Genomic DNA, 21,448 nt, shown 5'->3' on the forward strand with positions numbered 1-21,448 from the left:
CGGGCATTACATGGGGGGTGCGAAAAACAGTTAGTTACAGCACACAGAAACAGAAAAAGAATTACAGTATACATACAGTTACAATTGAGAAATCAATACAGTACATAAGATATAAATAAAATACAGAACATTTGCATGATGAAAGTGAAGATAAAAAAAAAAGAAAGAGGAAAAAGAGGACAGAATACAAAAGAGTTAGTACACCAACAACAGTGAACAACTCGAACATACTTAATACAATTTGCAAGTAATCTAACAGAGAAAAAAACACACAGAAAATCAGTTTAGCGGATGTATTAATGTTCAAAAATGCCTGGTGGTCGTGAGTGGTGGCTATGTGTCCTGGGAGATCATTCCAAATAACTATGGTGGAACAAAAGAATGACTTCGAGAATGCGTTTGTATTACAGTGAAGACGTGTGATTTTATTAGTGTGGTCTAGACGGGGGAATATCATACCGGCACGAACGATTGGGGATTGATCTGTGGGTATGGTATGGAAGAATCGATGAAAGAGGGACAACTTTGAAATTGTACGACGATGTGCTAAGGTCGAGAGGTTGAGTTCAGCTTTCAGTGCAGATACTGATGTTGTGGTGCAGTAATTGTTGAATATGAATCGTGTTGCCCTGTTTTGGATGCGTTCAAGATTATCAATTAGGGATGTTTGGGCGGGATCCCATATTGCGGAGGCGTATGCCAGTGTTGGGCGAGTGAGAGTGAGATATGCTAGATGTTTTAAGTGAGGAGGTGCCTGCGTCAATGTTCGACGGATGAAGCCAAGTGAGCGATTAGCGTTCGAGATTATGTAGTCAATGTGTGTATTCCATGACATGTTTGCTGAAAGATGAACGCCAAGATATTTACTTTATATATATTATTATTATATATATCATTATATTATATATTATATTAATATATTAATATATTAATATTATATATATATACTTTTCTTTGTTTCCAGAGCTTCTGCCGACAACGAGGGGTGGGCACTTCAGATTTGCCCTGTCCCGGGCGCAAACTCGCCTTGCCACGGCTCAATGCCAGACGTCACTTTGCATTAACGATAGGGTCAGGGAGCATGGACGCAACATGAATGAGAAATGCAGGTATTCAAAAGTGGTGTCGCATCTGGCCGGCTGCATCTGATGCAAACCCGTAGGGCTCCCAAACCACCATTGTCTGCTATCAACGCAATGATAAGAAGCGAGTCCTCAGACAGGCTGTTGCCATTGTAACCACATTAGGATGTGTCAGCCAACCTTCGATATCCACTTCAAGGGCGCTGCAGGAGTTTGTCCGGCGTGTGCGTTCAGACCTCAATGAGGTAATCTCCTGATTTTGAGCCGTTGCTTCATTGTCCTTCAGACTCAGTGTCCCGCTGTCATATGTAACTTTTGCCCGAAAGTTGCTCATTAAAAAAATAAATAATGAATGCTGGGTAATTAGTCATTTAAGATATACATACTCTCTATGGTGCTGTCATAGCTTTTTCGTAAAAGAAGTCAAACTAATCGCAAACACCAGTATGGGAGAATGAGTGTATGTGTGAAATACCGATCCAGGCATGGCTTTTAGACTTTTTCTACTTCTCTGGATGAGCTCTCTTACCAGTATGTTGCGACACATATGCTTGCTTTCTCATGTTTCTCCATTTAGACTCAGTGGGGTCTCTTTCCTGCTAAGCAGCCAGATTATTGTCATCCAGACGCCTACCAAACGTGCGTCAAAGAAAAGCCATATCTGACATTCCATCGTCAAAAACACTGGGCTCGTCTGTACTGCATATGCGGAGCTCTCTCAATGGCACCAATAAAGAGTGAAAGGAATTAAACATTTCAAAAATTTACCCTTTGCTGCTTCCTATGAAATACTTTGAAATATTGAGACTCCTCGGAAAATCTTAGAGGGGTTTCTTAAAAGTTCTGTGAGAACCCCTCAGCGAAATCCTTCAAAGAACCCCCCCCCCCCCCAACAGAAGGGAATTAGCCCCATAATCCCATATAATTTTCTTCAGACACCCTCTGAGACAGATGTGTGCGATTCTGTCAGATTTCTCAGCAGGGTGGATGTTGCCTCTTACGGTTTGTCACCTATAAGAAATGCACAGGTCGTGATTTCAACATTCGCTGCGCCTATAGGGTGGCCCAGTCCGTCTGCGTAGGGTGAACACAACCGCGTCGTCTGCTACGAATTGCCGCCATTTTGATTCCCATGCACAGATCGCGATGCGCTCACGAAAGTGGAGCTATACGCTTGGTGAGACGCTACATTTTAGAGTTGAGCATACACATAGCAAATGAGGTCCGAAAAAGTTGGTTAAGTCTGTACACAGGATTCACGCATGGTAACCCTGGGCATCAACATTGCGGCTTTGCGGCATTTGCTTCTACAAAGGGTGACTCCACCATAGACAGATGAGTCTAGTATTCAAGAGCCCGTCCTCTTGTCCTTCGTTCGCGGCAACACGCTCTCTTCATCTCCGTGGCTTGGAGCTGACGCCGTTGAAACAGTATTTATTTTATTTATTTATTGACATACCCTCAGGGCCCGGAGGGCAAATAGAGGGGAGTGGGGTTACAATACAACAAGGGCAACAGCAGCAAAGGTAAAGTGAATATACAAATCGGTTAACAAAATGACAGCAATGAAATGATGACGTGTGTCACAGGTGCTTAAGCGTAACAGTAATGAAGATGGAAACAGAATGTGGATGACCAAGGAAAACGAAGAACGGGATTTACAAGTTAAAATGATCGAGCAAACCAATTTTAAATTGCTTGATGTCTGAAATAGAGGTTAGAGACCCGGGAAGGTGGTTCCACTCAAGTGATGTGCGTGGTATAAATGATGAATAGATTCCCAGATAGAATGATGAATAGATTCCCAGTATGCATCCCTGTTGGGTCTGTAATATGGGAAGCGCGATTCTTTCGCAAAAAAATTCCATCCAGTTAAGGGCAAAAATTACAATACTACTGCCGAAGAGGGGCAAGTAAAGCGAGCACAAACATGCAAATAGGTTTTATCGATCCAACAGAGGCATTGACAAGCAAAACAACCAGATATTTCTCGATTTCTATCTTGATATCTTCAGACATCCCAGCTATAGAACTTATGGCAATAACCTCCACGACATCCGCCAGTACGTGCCGTTCTGGGGTCCTGAAATAGCAAGATACATCCATATATTGCAGAATGTGTGTAAGAAAACACACATGTTCCTCAAGTAATTCAGGGAAGCCAAAGCTCCACCGCATAAACCGATAATAATTGGGTGTGTACGTCGCGAGGCAACCGATATCATGAGCGACGCCACAGCGGTCGGTCTGTGGATTGCTTTTGCCCACCTGAGGGTTCTTTAACGTGCGACGTAAGCTCATCACACGGCACCCTTATTTAACGTACCTCGCGGAAGACGGCGTGTCTAACCTGCCAACAACTTGCTGGCGTCTTTAGTCGGGTTCGATCTCACGATCAGAAGGCGAACACGCTACCGACTGAGCCAACGAGGCCGGTGAATAAACCGAGACCACCCTTATTTTCCGTCAGAGATCCCATCTTCACATCACACTGGTATAATACTCTGAATGGAATTGTAGTTTTAATTACGGGGGACGGGTCCGTTGAGTCAATACCTTTCAGATTTGTTCCTCAACAGCAGCGGATGACATCTTACAGCACGGACAAGATGTTCAACGGAAAGATCTCGGTCGCGGTTCAATTTAGATGCAACGGGGCGCCTTGAGATGCTACCATAACTAAATAAATAAATAAATTGCTATCCCTGCACAAATTGATGTTCCGAATTTTCTATTGCACTGCTTGTCGGACATTTCGAGGGACTATATGCATTTATGTATTATCCCTAAGTGGTGTCCTGACCTATTTCTCTCTTCTTATAAACATCCTGCAATCGATTTCTCCCCTCTAACCCCTGTAGAATCGCTTATCAGAAACAATGTAACATCGACATACAGAAAAAGGCACAGTGGATTGAACTTCGACCTCTGTTCCGTACGCCCTTTCGCATACCCTCGGCACTGGGGTTTGTCTTATTTAATCTGTAGTTAACAATTTCGAACTCCCCTGCTTCCCGAGTTTATGAACTAGGTACCTTCCCGTACCTCACGGCCTGCTGTGTGGCGCCGGCCGCTCAACCAGTTGTTCGCCTTCATGGCAGCAATATACATACGACCGGCTGTCACACATGTAAGACTGCCAGGTTGGTCTATTGAATTTGCCTCAGACTACTGTACATCGGTGAGACTGAGCGTTGGGCTCCATGAACTTTTACGTAAACACCGGCGCGGTAAGCGTTTGGTGCAGTTACATAATACTTCCGGTGTCAGATCCCATCAAATTACCCTGGTCTCCCACCATTTCTCCAGTCCCAATCACACCACTGATAACCCTCGCGTGGCCTTCTTCGTTCTGGTGCGCCTCATTCGTTAGCGCAGCACAGTTCATTCTAGCGGCTTGAACGATAAACTTGTTTCCGGATTTTAAACTTAGTCAAGGTACGTCACACATACTGTCCCCTCAGCTCGTATGATGCATCCACCTGGTGCCTGCGTGGAATGCCTAGCACACTCGATCTATATGATTCATTAGTTCCCACTTTCAATGAAGAGCAGGTGCTCGAGTCGTTGACCGCCAATTTTATTCTTTTTAGGCGACAGTTGTTAAGGGGTCAATTACGTGAAGATCCTCTCCCGTACGTCGCATCGCGGGAAACCCTCCTCCTCTCTTGGTGTGAGATGAAGCGAACAAACGAGAAAAGAAGCCTGCGATGAAGATTGGCCATTTCGGAGATTCACGTCAGAGAAAAAGTGGCAGCGGCGACGGCGGCTGCCGGTTCACATGTCACCCTGTCATGGCACGTGAAGAATGCGTATCGGATACTCTTCACCCGTTACCGCAGCGGAGATGGTGTTGCGTGTGTATGTAATCGCGCTGTATCGATCTGTCCTGGGACACGAACTTGGGGAAGAGATTGCTCCGGACCACAATCGACAGGGCGAACCGCTCTCGTGGCGACAGGCCAGCTCAAATAAAGAGCTCTGTCGCTGGCCTTGATTTGGTGCCTGTGTAACTTGTTTCATATATGCCAGTTCTTTTACTTTTTTGCAACCCACAAGTTGTTCCCCTCCTCCCCCCTTTTGTGCCCAAGTCCCTCCTGTGTGTTGCTGGAAGATTGCAACAACGTATTCCAGAACACATTCTCGTGAAATATTATTGACATGAAACGCCGGTCGAGCTTCCACGCTGCTTGCGTCAGTACTGTAAGCCACGACGGCTGGGCTGCAGAACCTAGAGAAATCCCGGGAGCGATGCTACAACAGCAGCCATTGGAATTGTTTCTCTTCGGAGGAGGAGCCAACTGCTGGACAGGTTGCGTCTAATCGCATGATCTATTTCCCTATCTTCTCCTCTCCGTATACTTGTATTAAGGTTACTGCGCAAGGTGTTTCATAATTACATCTACAAACAGATTAAAGGAAAGCAGCAAGTACACTCTTAAAAATGAACTTCACCACATAGCACGCTCCTAGCCAACCATCATCCTGAATGACAACGTTCTCGCCCTAGATTTGTTGAAAACAGGAGGAGGAGCCTATTTTGTGCCGTGCATAATGGACACAAAATAGGCTACTCCTCCCGTTTTAAGCAAATCAGGGGTGAGAACGTTGTCATTCGGGATGATGGTTGGCTAGGAGCGTGCTATGTGGTGAAGTTCATTTTTAAGAGTGTAGGTGCCATTTCCCGAAGCTGCACTTATATGACACCCTTCACGTATGCTGTGCCACTTCCCGTTTTACATATACAGACATTAGCCGGATCCAATACCAAATATGCACATCATTTCTGGTAACAGTGATGCACGATATAAGTTTGCGGGTCCGATAGCTGCGAAATGAAAAGTCGATCGGTCCGGTGGAGGTGTTACGTGGGTCTATGAGGATTGTACTGCCACCCGTTCCTTTGGTTCGCACAAGCATTGAATCGGGGATGTTGACAAGACCTCGGAAAATGCGCCCTTTGGACAGCTCTGTTCATGAGGTAGCCATTTGCATAATTATCTTTACATACATTAGTTGTGAGTGACGGCAGCGCAGATATGACACTCCTGGCTCCTTTAGACATTGCCTATCCTGGCGCACTGGCGGTGCCTCACACATTGGGCACAAAGTTGTAACCCTTCCCATTGGCCAGCTGGTACCACATATTCTGCTCTTGTGTAAACGTAACATAATTTGTAACCAGCTCCCGTGGCTCAGTGGTTAGCGTGCTGGCCATTTCACGTCGAGACTGGGAGGTACCCGGGTTCGAATACCGGTGCCGGCTGTGCTGTCTGGGGTTTTTCCTGGGTTTTCCTCAGACGCTTTCAGACATATGTCGGCACAGTTCCCTTAGAAGTCGGCCCAGGACGCATATTCCCCCAGGGCGTGAGTCGTGACGTTGCCCACATACGTGAGGCCGACAACGGCAAGCCCTATCGCCACCACCACCACCACCACATAATTTGTAAGGTGTGTATAGCACCCGGTTCCTTTGAGAATAGACATGCTGCTTCTTTTGAGGGTAAGGTAATCTCTATTACGAAGCCAACCTACGTAATACATGTCCCGTCCGAATATTTCAGACCCGTGCAATGAATGCAGCCCAACGGATCACTTCGATGCCAGTCTCATCCACGCTTTTTTCTCCCTTCTTTGGGTCTTTTGTCTTCTGTCTGTCTTTAATCTACGCGCATTGCGTGGCTGCCTGTCCTGAAACAACTGTCCCTTCTGCAGCTTTTCATGAGGGATTGCCGCCCGTCATTAAGGGGCCTGGTACCGACTTGAGGGGGAATTAGGTACATACTTCACTGTTACTCATCCCAAACGGCATAGACGATTGGGCATGGTGTCGCCATATTTCATCAGCAATTTGTAGGAGCATGGGAGTGACATTCAACATGGCTCGAAATCCTGCTTCATCTGCGGAGCTGTCCGCCAGGAGTCACCGAGTAAAATATTTTCGCTCCGCGCTGTATAGACGGCCCTCTGTTTACAAGCAAGTGATGTCACGATCAGACTGGTTCGAGGTTATATTTTGCTTTGGTGGGAACGAAGCGGGAAAAACGCGTCTGCTGATAGGTCGAAAAGGCTGATGAGTTTTATGGGTGCCCACAATCATGCTTTGCGCGGCGGCGAAACGCAATCGATGACGTACGGGTGCAGGGCGTCTATTGTAACTGCGCAAAAAAATAAATTTTACAATAGACAGTCGGGGAGAGCAGTCGCGGACGAGAGACACGAGCCTCGCGTGACGTAGAAACTGTTCGGTGCTTTTGCTTTCCTTTTCTTTTTCTCGGCTCCCGTGCCGTTTATAGACGACCTTCTGCTTTCAAACACGTGACGTCACAAGAAGACTGGTTCGAGGTTATCGTTTGCTGTGGTGGGCAAGAAGCGGGAAAAACGCGTCTCCTGGGAGGCCGAAAAGGCTGATAAGTTGGATACGGGCCCACCAGCATGCTTTGCGCGGCGGCGAAACGCAATCGATGACGTACGGAGCAGGTCGTGTATTGTCACTGCGCAATAAAATAGAATTTACAATAGACAGTCGGAGAGAGCAGTCGCGTGACGTAGATACTGTTCGGTGCATTTTTCTTTTCATGTTTCCTTCTCGGCTCCCGTGCCGTTTATAGACGACCCTCTACTTTCAAACACGCGGCGTGACAAGAAGACAGGTTCGAGGTTATATTTTCCAGTGGTGGGCAAGAAGCGGGAAAAACGCGTCTGCTGATAGGTCGAAAAGTCGGATAAGTTTTATAGGTGTCCACCAGCACGCTGTGCGCGGCGGCGAAACGCAGTCGATGACGTACGGATGCAGGTCGTCTATTGTCACTGCGCAATGAGATACAATTTAGAATAGACAGTCCGAGACAGCAGTCGCGGACGAGAGACATGCGCCTCGCGTGAGTAGAAATTGCTCGGTTATTTATTTCTTTTTTTTTTCTTCTTCTCGGCTCCCGTGCCATTTACAGACGACCCTCTGCTTTCAAACACGTGACGTCACAAGACGACTGGTTCGAGTTTATCTTTTGCTGTGGTGGGCAAGAAGCGGGAAAAACGCGTCGGCTGACAGGCTGCTACAGCTGTCAGTGACCACCAACGTGCTTTGCGCGGCAGCCCTACGTAATCAATGACGTAGGGTTGCCGTAGGGTTGGACGTCACTGGTCATGTGCCAGAACCCGTGATACTTCACGACGTCCTCTCGTTCACCGATGCGCTCTTTGCACGTGGAGACGGGTTTTCTGAAAGGTGTGCGGAACAGAGCCTTGCGCGTGCTTTCTGGATTACCTGCGCTCATCGTTCTTTCGCAGGGGCTGACTTTATTCGTTGCAGAAGACGTCGCACCGAGAAACAAAAATATTTTGAGGGTGACTTCCACGCTCCTTCAAAGAGCAAGAACTGACGCGCGATGAGGTTATCAGTTTCTGAATCTGTCACGCTTCAATTATAATCCTGAAAGATTCATTCTACCTTACCAGACACTGATGACCATCAGGACGATCGACGATCTCGTGAGGCCTCTTCTTGCAATAATATTGACAGCCGTAAGCCCCTCTTTTGTCCTGCACGCAAGAGAATGAGGCATGTTATGCTAGGGGAGACACCTGTGCACGTATCATGAACCATTTTCGCGCCCGTGTTGATGATGAGCCAACATGACATTCTTTCTTTACCTGCGTTCAACAGACTTGAAATATTTCTGGTGTGTTCAAAACCAAAGTCAACGTGCATAATGGAAATGAAATGGCGAATAAAGTTAATCCATAGTTCGATTAAAGTGTGTTCTTACGACATTGAAAGAACGCTAACCACACGGACAATGTTGGTTCAATAGTGTCACAATAATATTTTCTCTAGGAGACTATTTGGAGACTTACTAGCAAAGCGCGGCTAATTTAAAAAAAAAATCCGCCGCATCAAGCAATAAAAAATTCTGACAGTACAAGACAAAAAAAAAAGGAGGGGGCATGTATTACAGACACATAACAGGGGAAACTTCACCGTGCGAACACCCGAAACAAAGGGCGACCCTTCCGATGCTCCCTCTACCCTGGCGTTTTGGGGATGGCTCTGGGTAGCTCTGTCGTCCCCAGACGACTGCGCTGCGCTAGACCCGTTCATTAATAATATAAAACTTATCATACACTATAGCAAAGTTACTTCCGCTGTGCTCATTCACTTATGCAAGGCATTTGAATATATTACTCATTACATCTTAAAGGGGCACTAAAATGCAAAAACAACTTGCTCTTAAATGAAATTCCGTGCTTCAATTAGTACGATTCAAACAAAATCAGTTAACAGAACGCTACCGTTTAGAAGAAAAACGCAATGAAGACAGAGCCGTATTTGGCGGCAACGAATGGGATCCCCAGGAGATTGAGATTGGCTGCGTCCACTGAGACAGCAGGACAAGCGCCTACCTATCGTGGCTCTGTGGATTCGGAACGGGTACGATCGTACACTCTTAAAAATGAACTTCACCACATAGCACGCTCCTAGCCAACCATCATCCCGAGTGACATCGTTCTCTCACATGATTTGTTGAAAACGGGAGGCGTCCGCCTTTTTGTGACAATTAACATTTCTGCATAAGTGTCACAGAAAGGCGTACGCCTCCCGTTTTCAACAAATCAGGGGAGAGAACGATGTCACTCGGGATGGTGGTTGGCTAGGAGCGTGCTATGTGGTGAAGTTCATTTTTAAGAGTGTAGTGTTCCGCATATGCAAGGCATGATTCGCACTGCTGAATTTTTCAATGCCGATTCACTGAAGTGCCATGGGAAGAATGGCGAGGCATTTTCCTCAACTGCTTGGACGCTGTTGCGGATTCTACATTTGCGCCTGCTAGAAAGACAGCGGTATTCCTACACCGCTTGGGTGTTGAAGGCCAGTGTATGTCTTCAATGCTTTAAATACAAAAACGAGCACTGCAGTGCCATAGGCGTCTTCGGAAGAAGAAGGCAAAGACAGGAAGCCGCAGAACTATCCGTACTTGCTGCAGCAGGCGCTGAGCATTTTGGGTGGATGTTTTGGTGTTCCTTCGAACGTCGTAGTTCTACATCAGCAGTTCCGTGCACGTAAGCAAATACCGGATGAGTCCATACAGGCTTTTGTCGGGGAGCTAAGATGTTTCATATCGATGTTTAAATTAGGAGATTTCGAGAATGATGCAATAAAGGAGCAGCTATGTGAGGGCACAATGCTAAAAGCTCTTCTTGAACGGCGGCTACGTGCCAGTATCCAGAGCCGACAAAATGTTCTGCCAAGGTATCTTCGGGGAGGGGGCGGAGGGTTGGACATTTTTTCTACGACCGCATTGGGTTTTGGCAAAAGGAGTGCAGGTGAAACCTGATGTATATCCTGTAGCAGCGAAAGTTCCCTAAGTGCTGAAAGACAAAGTATCACAGCAACTGGAGATACTGGAGCGTGGAGGCGTTACCGTTACCGTGCTCGTAGACACATCACCATAGCGTTCTCCGATTGTCGTAGTTCAGAAGAGGGATGGCATAGTACGCGTGTACGTTGAGCTGTGGGAACAGAACAATGCTAATTGCGGCAGATGCTTACACATTCCCAAGTTTTGAAGGGTTGCTGAACTCATTGTCCGGGGCGAGGCACTTTGCCAAGCTTGACGTTGCATCAGCCTATTAAAAAGTTGAGCGGATCCCTGAGAGCTGCCCATTGACCACATTTATTACTCACGAAGGTTTCATTTGATTCGTGTTTTTCACGCGCAATAGCTGTCCAGACCATAATGCGCGAAATACTACTTTAAGTTTTATCCAGGTAAAATTTGTGTGTTCACTAAAACTCACATAAATGCTAAATTAGTAATTTGATTCGCGGACCCTTTAAAAGCCCAGTATCTCTACAAAACTTTCATCACCCAGAAAAAGTGCCAAGTGTAGTGGTAACAGGTTTCTGTAGAACTAAACAAGATTACGTTGACTTAGGCTTTTTCAGAGCCTCTGAAAAAAGAAATCTAACCGTCACGGACCTCCGGCCGTAATCTGGACGGGAGGTCCAACGTCTCTATGACACTTACCACAGGTCAACAGGTTCCCGTCAGCCCTGCCAAACGACAACGGGTAGGGAGCCCTTCCTCTAGTGATCCCAACAATCCACAGATCGTGAATGTTCCCGATAACACCATGGACACTTCGGTACCGCCAGCTCCTCAGCAGACAGATGAGATGAACGATGGCAACCTTGCCACTTCTCTTCATGACCCGTTCACCCCTGTCACCTACAGGAAGAACCGAGCCGGCGGTATTCCCATACTGTTTCGACCAGCAACTAGTGACTACTCCTTCTGGAAGGTGAATCCTAATGCGGTCGCTAGTGAGATACGCCTGCTAGCCCAACAACAGGTTATGCACCACCGTTTCCACCGAGATGGTTCTCTCTTCGTCTCCGTACGGTCCGAAGCAGCTGCCCGCAACCTTTTGTCTGCTAAGTGCTTAGCTGGGATTCCGGTGATACCGTCAATACCCCAATCGTACGCCAGAAATATGGTTGTTCCCATCCTAAAACCAGGCAAGCCCCCAAATGCCCTATCCTCCTTTCGCCCGGTGAGCCTGACGAGCTGTATGGGGAAACTGATGGAGAGAATGGTTTTGCATCGCCTCGACTGGTGGCTCGAAAAACAACGTGCGTTCCCTCACGAAATGGCTGGATTTCGTCGCCACCGAAGCTCCATGGATCCAGTTCTCGACCTAGTCTCTACAGTTCAACATGCTCGTCCCCATCGACGGATCGTCCGATTGGTTTTTCTCGACATCAAGCGCGCATATGATACCGTCTCGCACATTTGTGTGCTGCACGCCTTGCGCTCGTTTGGAGTATCCGGTCGGCTCTTCAGCTGGCTCCAAGACTTCCTTACGGACCGAACTGTCGCTGTCCGTACGTCCCAAGGCCAAAGCCCTCAGCATCCTGTTCCTCAAGGAGTCCCTCCAGGAAGCATTCTCAGCCCGACACTCTTTAATGTGGTGATGGCCGGCCTACAATCAGTAATTCCTCGCAAAGTGTCGTTTTCCGTGTATGCAGATGACGTCGCCCTTTGGACAGTAGGAAGATCACGCCCAGCTCTCCAGCGCCGCCTGCAGCTCGCTTTAAACAATATCCATACGTACCTGACGCACCTCGGGATGGACCTTTCACCCGAAAAGTGCGTCGAGCTCCCTTTCATGCGAAAAGCTATGGCCAATTTCCCTCTTTGGCTTGGTACAAAGAAGCTTGAACCGGTACGCTTTCACCGCTTCCTTGGCGTTGTAATCGACTCGGATTTGCGCTGGACTCGGCACATTAAACACCTTGAAACTAAAGTGCAGCGATGGCTCCCCGCAATGCAACATCTTTCTGGCTCAGGATGGGGCTGTGATCAGCGTTCCCTGCTCGCGGTTCACGCGGCATTGGTGAGGGCGACTGTGCTTTACAGCCTTCCTATTCTGCACAGGATATCAACAACTTCATTAAATACACTTCCGTCCCAGTTTGCTCGAAGCCTTCGTCGATGCCTCGGAGTTCCAAGAACGGCTGAAACACGGCAAGTACTGGCTGAAGCTGGTGAGCTCCCGATTGAAGTTCTCCGTGAACGGGAGACGGCTCGGCACTACCTCCGTTTGCGCGCTCACATTCCCCGCCACCCGCTCCTCAGGAAAATTCGATACCGCCCTGAAAGCGACTTCTATCGAGTAGCGCAGGGGATACGCCAGACTCTCACTGGCTTCATAACTAAGGACACTATACCGCCGGAAGCCCCCTGGTCTCTACCGGTACCGCTCACTTTTGTACGCCTCCCAAACCTTCTGGAAAGAAGAGATCAGGTCCCCCCTCAAGTCGTCCGAGCCCATTTTCATGCTCTGGTAGACGAGAAGATTTCTGCGTTTACGGCAGCATATACCGATGGCGCATCCCGAAACAACAAGTCCGCCTCAGCATTCGTCATACCATCCGAAGGCGTGGTGCACGGAAGACGCCTTTCACATCCAACCTCCTCCACAGCTCCGGAACTCTATGCCATCCTTTTCTTTCTACAACACATCGCTGATTTTACACCCCGGGAATGGGCAGTCTTTAGAGACTCCAAGTCTCCACTTTTAGCAATTGAAAATTCCGGCATACGAGGCCCATCCGCAGCCCTCGTCACAGATGTGTTAATGGCTTACCACACTATCTACGCCGCAGGCCACAGGCTAGTTCTCCAGTGGGTTCCAGCCCATTGTGGTGTCGTGGGGAACGAGCAGGCCGACAGCGCCGCAGAAGCAGCACTCTCGTATCGGAAACGGACACGTATTTGTTCTGCTGAGAGGAGACCGCCGTTCAATTCTGCGACGCCTAGTGACACCCCTGGCTTCCCGCCAACGGACAACCGACATTCTTCCCCCCTCTATGTTGAGCAGAGTTGATCCAACGCTCGCATTCCGCTTGCCACGAAACACCTTTCGTCAAGATGCTGCATTAATCCACCGAATGCGCCTCGATGTGGCCTTTACAGTTCAGTGGCGTTACCGCTTGAGACAAGTTGACTCTCCCACCTGCTGCCACTGTGGTGCTCTTGAGGATCTGGAGCATATTCTTCTTCATTGCCCTCACTACCAACCTTCCCGAACCACACTCTCCGTGTCTCTTCGTCAGCTGGACTCTCGCCCTTTCTCCTTATCGAAATTGCTTGTCCCTGGTCCAATCCAGCCCAGCAACGCTCTGCGCTCAAAGCTCTTCTGACATTTCTGGACACCATCGGACTTCGATCGTTATTGTGAAGGGGCTCGTTATTTTATTCCCCCCATTCCAACCAGCAATGGGGTAGAGTATTGCCTGTGGCGATGAAACTCCCCACTCTCCAAGGTCACAAATAAAGTTGTTGTTGTTGTACGTTGACGAAGATGCTGATATGCTGGGCATACAGTGAGGATGTGAAAGGTAGTGAGTTGTTCCCTATAGTGGCTGCATTTGGGAGGGTCTTCTTCGCGTATAAGACATCCGTATGCTAAGCAGGTGTGTACCAGGCGGAGTCGATAGGATAGCACCACGTACAGTTGATTGGATGCAGATAAAGGAATGCCTATCTAAGGTTTTACAGTGTGTAACTTGTTGCTTGTCTCTTGGTCCCCAAAGCTCTGCCTGCCTCTGGACACTTCTGTTTAAAAATGACCTGATATCTTGTGATGGAATATCGAAGGGCGTTATGTCATTTGTTAGGGACCGTGGCTTCTCGATCGGTCGTTTCGTTTCTGGGCATCCGAACATGGTTGAGTACCCAGCAGAAAAGTAATCGATAAGCCCTGTTAGTTTGTAGTGCTTGCTAGGCTCCTAGCACGATGGACGACGGAGTATTTTATGTAATGAATGCTACAGATAGTCTGTAACGAACTCAGATACATGCATACGCTTCTGCTGTGAAGACGGACGTGGTGACCTTCAAACGATATCACCTTGTAACTGTGCCTGAGACCATAGCGAACGATAACTCGGGTACAGTCTTTGAACCATCAATGTACAACAACACGTGGCTGCCAAATTCAGAAAATTCCTGTTCCTGTATGGTGTTATCAGTTTCACATTTGTCGTACCTGGTGAGGCACATGTTACGTTTTGGAGGGTGCTGCAATGGAGGAATGTTTTACTTGACTCAAGGATCAGAGAGTTGTACTCTGGAAAGCCATAGTGATCACCTGCTTGTGACATTCAAATATTATAGGAAGGCACAGCTGCAGGTCTGTTCAAGAAGTGCCGTCTGAATTGTGTACCTTACACACGTTGATATGCTGGGTTCTAGGGTTGACTCCTAGTCCTTAGTGCATATACAGGGTGTCTCACTTCAGAGTGAATTTAAGTATTTAAAAAATGTAGTGGAGAAGAAAATTAGAAACATTCAGTGTCATACTTGCGAAGTTTTTCGCCGCCCAAACGGGTGGTTTCTATCTGTGTACCTCATTAAGTTGTCTAATTAGCCTAACTGATTTTTTTTTTATCCTACGAAAGATGACATTTTTGTGCTAACTAGAAAGCCCATGGTCAAAACACCCTATTTCAGCCCCAATTACGATATCTTTCACGATCCTTTCAGAAAAAATCCGACACCTGTAACTTGTCTTTTTCCTGCAGTACCAGCTCCCCCTGTCATATCACATTACCGTTATCACTGCTTTATCGGCCGACCAAATTTCGACTGCCAGTGACAGGCAACACATAGTCTTGTACAATCTATATGTGCGCCTTCACTGACATCGACATCGTAACACGCGCCGTGCAGTTGTGACATCCTACGTTACCAGGATGACGGATCACAGAGAAATTGTGTCCTTTAAGAGCGCAGCTCTTACGCGCGGCGAACTGCTGCGCACTGCGAGCCGCCACCGGTGAGTTCATAGTTCGAGCACACTGGGCGAAGAGCAGCATGGCGGTGACGTGGGATAGCTAGGTTAGCCGGCGTCGATGGAGTAGAGCAGTGCTCTACCTCTGGCGATGGGCAGCGAGCTGTGCACGAGGTGGGCTCCAGGAGGCTCGTGTTTGCCAACATGGCGTTGCGCATTGGGTGTTTGATTGGAGCTGGTAAGGAACACCGTTTTCCAGCCAGCCTCACACCCAGCGCTTTCGCGCATAGCACACTCCAGCAAGGAGGAAATCGATAACAGGGAAGAAAAAACACTCTGAAGTAAAGGTTGCGGTTTTCTACTGACATGCCGTGTAGTACTATCATAGGTACCTATACTGCACTGTGAGGTACAGGAGCAGCGGAAATCCCCAACCGTTCTCGTGCCGAACGTGCCCCAAGAGTGTTTATTTCCTCCTCCTCTTTTCCTTTTCAATCTCTACGTTCCCCGCCGTTTTGTTGACCATCCCTCCGTGGATGGTACGGGACTACGTTGCCTATGGCGGCCGTTTTGTGCATACCTCAAGGCAGTCTCGAGAACGACGTATGTCCTTCATATTGGGCCCGCGTAGAAGGTAGGCTTAGTCGAACTAGGACGCGGTTGTCAACTCGAATGTCCAGTATGGAATTGTTGTATGGTTTATCCAAGTTCCGCTTCATAGTTAGGCGATATTTTTCACGCTGCTGTGTAGTCTTCAGATGGTCTTACGATGGGATCCATTGTGTGATGCCGAGCGCATGATGTGCAGGGAGAAATGGAAACACCTTGTACGCAGCGACGGCTGCAAACAAACGCGGTTGTGTGTGACCTGTTGTGGCGATGGACCGCTCCTTCCAAAGCACATTTCCACCCTCCTCTGCCCACACCCTGAGCTTCCAGCTTCAGAACGCTGGACCTTCGTCCGAGATTATATCCTTCCCCTTTTTCTTTATTTCTGCAGCGTCGACGTGAATCACTTCAAATCGTATTGCGGAGTGTTCGATAGGACCATGGAATCGGTAGTCTGTCTGTATTTGGCCTTGTGTATTTGGCATTCATGGGACCTAGACACATATTTTCGTACCATTGTTCTCATGTTCTTCCAAGTGAAGCGCTTGGCAAGTTTATTGTATGCCCTCCAAAAGCCGTCGTGTCCACCCCAATCCTGACTGTCATGATACAAGGAGGAGTGTGTCTGGGACGTGAACCTTGCCGTTCATGGGCTGCAAATGCTCAGATCCCTCCCATTTCTTGAGGGCGTTTACTTTCTCGTTAGGCTCGGTGTGTTTTCCTGCCAGGTCTATGGCGAACCAAGACAAGGCATCTGCATCAGTGAGCTCTGAGGCACTCCGAAGAGATGCTTGAAAATCGAAGTGTTGTAGCTCGCATATCCACCTTGCAATACTTCACAGGAGATGAGAGAGACCCTGATTGTCTGTAAACTGTTGAAACTTGAGGCCGTCTAAATATGAGCCGAAAAAGTCCAGAGCCCGTACGACCGCTAGAGCTTCTTTCTCAGTGTTGGTGTATTTGATTTTGGCATTAGAGAAAGTGCACGAGTGGTAAACAACCACAGAGAGCTCTTTCGCCCTTTCGAGTAGCTGTTTCGGGCGCCGGAGCGCCCTTTTGGGTTGCTAACACACTTCTGGTATAATACGGCGCCATTCCCATAATGGGAGGCGTCTGTCTTTAACTGGAACTGTAATCCAGAAGATGTGGGTTCGAATCCTACAGCTGACCAACCTTTTCAGTGACTTCCATCTTTCGTCGGTAATCTGAAGTCCGGCAGAGTAAGTACAGGGTCAGATGATATCTTTTCGATAAGGTGTTGGTACACGGCTTCACACTTTGAAGACCAGGTGAAAGGGACATCCCTTCAAGTCAGCCGTGTGAGGCACTTGGTTATAGACTGTAGTGTGAGGCACTTGGTTGAAGACTTCCGCCTGAGCGGCTCGCCATTGCTCGTCGTGAATTCGAGCACCTACTTTCTCTGGGCTACATACGACCTTCTAGCAGCCCCTGGTCTTCGGCACTCCATATGGTCCCTAAGAAAGAACCAGGGGACTGGCGCCCTTGTGGCGATTACCGCGGCCTAAATGCTGCGACTATCCCGGACCGCTATCCGATTCCTCACATCTGCGATTTCGCTGCCAACTTTCACGGTGCCAACATTTTCTCCAAAGTCGACCTGATCAAGGCCCGACCATCAGATCCCGGTAGAGCCTGCTGATATCCCCAAGACCGCCATTATAATGCCATTCGTCTTATTTCAGTACTTTCGCATGCCTTTTGGGCTGCGTAATGCGGCCCAGACGTTTCAGCGCTTTATCGATGAGGTTACGCGCGGCCTTCACTTCTGCTTTGTATATCTCGATGATATACTTATTGCCAGCAGCTCCGCCAAAGAACATGAAGACCACCTACGACAGCTCTTTCGCCGCTTGCATGAGTACTGCATCGTCATCAATCCTGCAAAGTGTGAGCTCGGCTTAACATCTATTGACTTCCTTGGCCATCGACGCATCCATTGACGCATCCGGAATTACACCCCTCCGTGAGAAGGTCGCCGCTATCGACAATTACCCTCGCCCAACTACCCACCGCAAGCTGAGAGAGATCCTGGGCTTGGTAAATTTTTACCGCCGTTTTATGCCTCATTGCGCCCAGCTTCTCAACCCGCTTTGTGCTCTGCTTGCCGTCGAAATCACTCGACTGGACACCTGCCGTAGAGCTCGCTTTCTTGACCATTAAGAAGGCGATCCCTGACTGTGCGGTACTTGCCCACCCCATTCTGGACGCACCAACTGTCCTGCTTGTCGACACGTCCTCCGAGGCTGTGGGGGCGGTGCTTCACCAGGTCACACCCGATGGAGAGCTCCAGTGGCTCGGTTTCTTTTCGAAGGCCCTGAAACCGGCAGAAACGCGTTACAGCACCTTCAGACGGGAATTGCTTGCTGTATACCTATCGATCAGACATTTCCGCCACTTCCTTGAGGGACGCCACTTCACGGTCTACACGGACCACAAGCCATTGACATATGCTATAGCATCTGGGACCAAGACTCGCTCTCCGCATGAATTACGTCACTTGGCCTTCATAGCCGAATTCACCACGGACGTACGCCACATCACCGGCCCCGACAACGTCGTCACCGACGCCCTCTCTCGCTCACCGATAGTAGCGCTTACGCAAGCGTTCCCTCCGGCGCTTGACTGTACTGCTTTGGCGCAAGCAACAAGCCTCGGACACCGATTTCCAAGCCCTCCAACAGTCGCCGCAATCACTCAATCTCCAGCGCATTCCCTACCTCGACACACCACGCGGGCTACTCTGCGACATGACGACAGGGACGCCGAGGCCCCTCGTCCCTCTCGCTTTCCGCCGACGTCTCTTCGACATCTTCCACGGACTCCATCACCCCGGTATCAAGGCCACACAGCAGCTTATCGCCGCCCGCTTCATTTGGCCTTCCATGAACCGGGACGTCCGTCAATGGGCCCGAACATGTCTGGCTTGTCAGCGCACGAAGCTGCAGCGGCACACAGTATCTCCAACTCTGCCGCTTCTAACACCCAACGCCCCTTTCCGACATATCCACCTGGACCTAGTGGGACCTCTGCCCATGTCGTCTGGCCACTCCTACCTACTCACAATCGTGGATCGTTTCACGCGCTGGCCGGAGGCAATACCCATCCAGAACATGACTGCCAGCACTGTCGTCCGCGCCTTTCTGCACAGTTGGGTGGCCCGTTTTGGCGCTCCAGCTGTCATTACTACGGACCGAGGGCGACAGTTTGCTTTGCGACTTTTTGCTGATGTCTGCCGTTTTCTGGGTGCTCGCCACCATCAAACCACGGCCTACCATCCCTGCGCCAATCGGCTCGTAGAGCGCGTTCACTGAACCCTTAAGAGCGCCCTTTGAGCCAATCCTTCTGACCAGTGGGTAGAGCGATTGCTCCTTATTATGCTGGGCACACGGTCCGCCACCCGGTCTGACTTCCCACTCTCCCCTGCCGACCTGGTCTTCGTTGCTCCACTGCGTCTGCCTAGGCAATTCTTCGATGCAGCCTGCTTCCAGCAGCCAGCCCCCGATCCTCTCGCCATGCGTTCGCAGGCTTATTGAACGGACTTACGGCCGCCTCCCACCCGCCCTTCGTCTCGACAAGTTTTTGCCCACCCTCAACCAGCCACAGTGACTCATATTTTCTTGCGCCACGACGCCATGCGTAAGCCACTGCAGCCCCCCTACGACGGCCCCTTCCTCGTCCACTCCCGCCAGGGCAAGATGTTAACCATCCGCCTGCCCAACCATCTGGAGGGTGTTTCAGCTGACCGTGTCAAGCCGGTTTTCCTCCTTCCTGACGACTTGAGGGACCTTCCGTTGCTGCATTCGCACTGCCTGAGCGCGCTTCCTCCTCGTTCTCCTGCCCGCCGCGTCAGCTGGGCGTCTGGTCCACCATCGGTCCGCACTGTTCCGTGGCGACCTCTGGTTCAGCGGGGGGCCCTTGTAGTGGCCTCCGCTGACGATGAAGGAGTGCGTGCTCCCGCCCACGCTCTCAACCCGGAGTTCATTCCATCCGCGGCCACCGCCCAATAAACATCTACCTTCCGCTACGCTCCTGGCCTATCTCTCTTAGCCGCGCTCACAACATCAAAGGGTGTGACGAATGCTCTGTACTCTTTGTATGCCTCTTCAAGAGGAATCTGCCAATATCCTTTGGTGAGGTCAATACACAAGAACACCTTGGTTCCATCTGTATCGGTAATGACGTCGTTATTGTGAGGCATCAGGTAGGAGAATAGGTCTGTCTGTTGGTTTATCTGGTGATAGTCTGTACCTGTTGCCCACAACACATGAGTTAGATGCTTCCCAATTAGTGAGGTGTCTCCCTTGAGGGTGCTGACTACTGTGGGGGTCCTAATTAGTACTAATTGCTAATTTGATGGTGTCCAGACCCCTGTGTGATGTGGGCAGCTAGTGGTCATTGCTTACTACTTACACAAGGGATTCTTTAATAGGGCCTGCATCTTTTTGAGACCACCATATGTCACATGCCTTTGGCGCTTCAACTGTGCAACTCACCCTTGTTCGAGAGTGTATAATCTATAAAATATTACCTAACTAACGGGAGGTTGCTTCCGTACAAGCATATCCTCCTTTCTATGCAATATTTATGTTTGCAGAATTACAATACAAAAATTCTGTGGCTTCCAAGAGACCCTGATAATTTTCTAGGTGTCTGTGCGTTCTGTTCTGTGTGTGTCCTCCAGCTGGATGATTATTCGACGGAATGATACTTCATCTGAGAAAAGTGTAGTAACCCAATACTTACGAACAGATAATCGTGCGCACCTGGGCATGGTGATCGAGTGTCCAACCCTGTGAAATAGAACATTGGTGAAGTGGAAGATTGGATACTACATGTTTCAGCAAGGGATAACCGCGTCCCAAATGTACATACAGGATATGATCAAGATTTTGTGGGACCAAATGGTGTAATAGGGCTATTAGGGAATGTGGGTGGTAATGCAAAGCATATACCATACTGACTAACATAAAAACCTGGGCAGGTTGGTAATCTACTTGTAGCGGCACCTGGTGACGACGACGAGCTCTGTCTCTGCCCGGCTCGTGTTTACTGTTCGGTTAGCGGTTCGTTAGTTCAGATCCGGCCCTCACGCAGTAAAGTCGTTGCCTTCGTCTCGCTTATTGTAGTGACTTGACTTCGCGACAATATGGTGACCCGGACGTGACTGCGTAGGTGAGAGATTTGTGATCAGTGTAAACGATGGACTGGCGCCCCCCGAGAAGGTAGCAGAAACGTTTCATAGTCAGGTACACTGCCAACAGCTCGCGTCCAAAAGTGCTATACCGTGATTCGTCGGGCTTGAGAGGTTTCGAAAAGAAACCCAGCGGCTGTAACTCATCGTGCGGGCCGAGCTGGTGCAGATTGTCGCGGTCGAGGATGTGGCGCATCTCGGACTGTCAACTCCGCTTTGACATTCGTCATCCCGTCACAAGGCGTAG

The 21,448-nt window shown here is 49.0% G+C and overlaps 1 long non-coding RNA gene across 1 annotated transcript; it reads right to left on the bottom strand.

Moving 5' to 3' along the window:
* Positions 1-3,009: 3,009 nt before the first annotated feature.
* On the bottom strand, positions 3,010-20,818 carry LOC135373861 (uncharacterized). The gene is made up of 3 exons (XR_010416623.1): positions 20,754-20,818; positions 8,538-8,624; positions 3,010-3,165 (listed from the first exon to the last, which is right to left on the bottom strand). It is a non-coding gene; the product is annotated as an uncharacterized LOC135373861 (long non-coding RNA).
* Positions 20,819-21,448: the final 630 nt, after the last annotated feature.

Source organism: Ornithodoros turicata, unplaced genomic scaffold, assembly GCF_037126465.1.
Source record: "Ornithodoros turicata isolate Travis unplaced genomic scaffold, ASM3712646v1 Chromosome33, whole genome shotgun sequence".
Taxonomy (NCBI): domain Eukaryota; kingdom Metazoa; phylum Arthropoda; class Arachnida; order Ixodida; family Argasidae; genus Ornithodoros; species Ornithodoros turicata.